The sequence below is a fragment of the Eurytemora carolleeae genome, unplaced genomic scaffold (genome assembly GCF_000591075.1).
Source record: "Eurytemora carolleeae unplaced genomic scaffold, Eaff_2.0 scaffold1077, whole genome shotgun sequence".
NCBI lineage: Eukaryota > Metazoa > Arthropoda > Copepoda > Calanoida > Temoridae > Eurytemora > Eurytemora carolleeae.
In genome coordinates this window covers 56,632-58,644 of record NW_019396992.1, presented here as the reverse complement: position 1 = coordinate 58,644, position 2,013 = coordinate 56,632, and the positions used below count along the sequence as shown (strand labels likewise).

The 2,013-nt window shown below is 32.2% G+C and overlaps 1 protein-coding gene across 1 annotated transcript in view; it reads right to left on the bottom strand.

The window, feature by feature from the left end:
* LOC111710871 (kelch-like protein 12) overlaps positions 1–2,013 on the bottom strand; it is an 8,127-nt gene that overhangs the window by 5,622 nt on the left and 492 nt on the right. The window lies entirely within an intron of this gene.

The following is a 2,013-nucleotide window of genomic DNA, read 5'->3' as shown; positions in this document are numbered from 1 at the left end:
ACCCCCCCCCCCCCCTGCATATCCTGGTTTCAAGTACCCCAGCAGAGATAGGGATTCTTAATGTAAACGATTTTAGTGTTGACTATATTATAAACTTTCAAATTTTTCAATAACTTTTAAACTAAACAGGTTGAAAAATTAAACAAATTACGGTACAATTCTTTATATTCTGTAAAGTGTACACGAAAAAAATTAAACATTTTGTCTAAATAACTGATTTTTTTTGTTGAATATAAACAATTTTTTGTTGAAAATAAGCGAGTTCTTTGTTGAATTTAAGAGATTTTTTGGTTAAATTAAAACGATTTTTTTGAAAATAGGCAATTTCGTTAAAAATAAGCGTCTTTTGTGTAAAAAAAATAAGCGACTTTTTTGTTGAAAATAAACGATTTTGTGTCGCTTATTTGTCAGTCACCAACTTCTTCTGCAATTTAAGCGATTTTTTTAAAGAAACAAAGCGATTTTTTTTAAACAAGCGAGTTATGTTAAGCGATTTTATGTCGCCTAATAGGGCGCCATCCTACTTTTTCACCCGATTAGGCGATCATTTATCGCTTAATTACGACTTTTTAATTTAGAGTGGGGGTTTCTACTAAATATTCGATGTATTTTGAAGAAATGTTCTACCTCATTTTCACGAAAATTTTGTTAATTTTCGCGAACATTTTCGTTCAATATCGAAACAACTTTTCTATAAAAATTAAAAATAAAATATTTTTTCCATTTCGTATGAAAAAGATTGACGGATATCTTAATTGTGAGACCCCAGGTCCAGGGTAGATATTAGCTATTCAGCCTTACGTAATAATTTTACAGTAATATTCATTCAGCTGTGGAATAGGAGGACAAGTGAGACCAACTCAAGTTAAGTCGATCGCGAATTTTCGCTTTGATCTGTTTTTCGAAAAAATTTCATGAGACAACAAATGCAAACTTTCGTGAGAAAACAATTTGCGAATTTTTCATTAAATATTTATATAATGCTAAGCTCTCAGAGCAGAGAATTCCACAAGTATTTTTTCGCGGAATTTTTTTTCGCGAAATTAAATTTTTAATGTTATTAAAAAGATAAGGAAAGCAATAAATATTTTGGAAACAGTATCATTTCATATTTGTATGTATTAAATTATCAAACAATTCTTACATTATTTTTTGTATATATCATCCTTTCGTTAATTAATACGTAAAATCTTGTTTTAAGTCACAAAAATGTGTCTTTTTTTTGTTAGTCTCATTTAAACGGACATTTTTCATAAATAATTTTAATTTCCAAAAATAATACGTTTAGAATTGATGGATCATTGAAACCTTTATATTATCAATGATAAGGAAGATATTGTCGGTTTTCTAGGTTGTAAAAAGTTTTAATTCCTATATATATGTTTTCCTCAGTAGAAATCACTAGTCCCATTAGAAGAGAACCCGTAATAGAAAATACTCAGTTTTCAAATTGATTAATATCGATATCTAATTTATTCATAACTGACCAGACAAGGATTTTAAGGGTACTGTAGCAATGGGTGATTTTGTTGATCTTTTACGATCAGCGATTCAAGGATCGTTGTAGATCGCTGAGATCATAGCTGGCTAGGGGCATAACCCCCCCCCCCTTTATACCCTTCGGTTGGACTTTTGAATCCTATTTTGAATCCTAACGGATTTATTTGAGTTTGCATGTGAATTCTATAAATAACCCAAGCCAAGCTGAAAGTTCCGTTATTCCAGAGGCACGGGGGCTGGGGGGCTAGCCGCCTAGCTCCCGGGGAACTAGCCGCCTAGCTCCCGGGGAACTAGGGTTAAATGAGAGCCCAGGGTGGAGCGAAAGGAAGGGAAAAGAGTTAGTTGATCATCAGCTCCCTTAAACAGAGGTTCCCTTGAAGATTCCCACCACTCTGAAACTACTTCAATTCATAATATTTGATTCGTATAGTATCATCTTTTTAGTTTTTGTATCTTTGTAAATAATAAACTGTAAGTTAAACCGACTCGTCGAATATTTAGATGAAAAGAAAA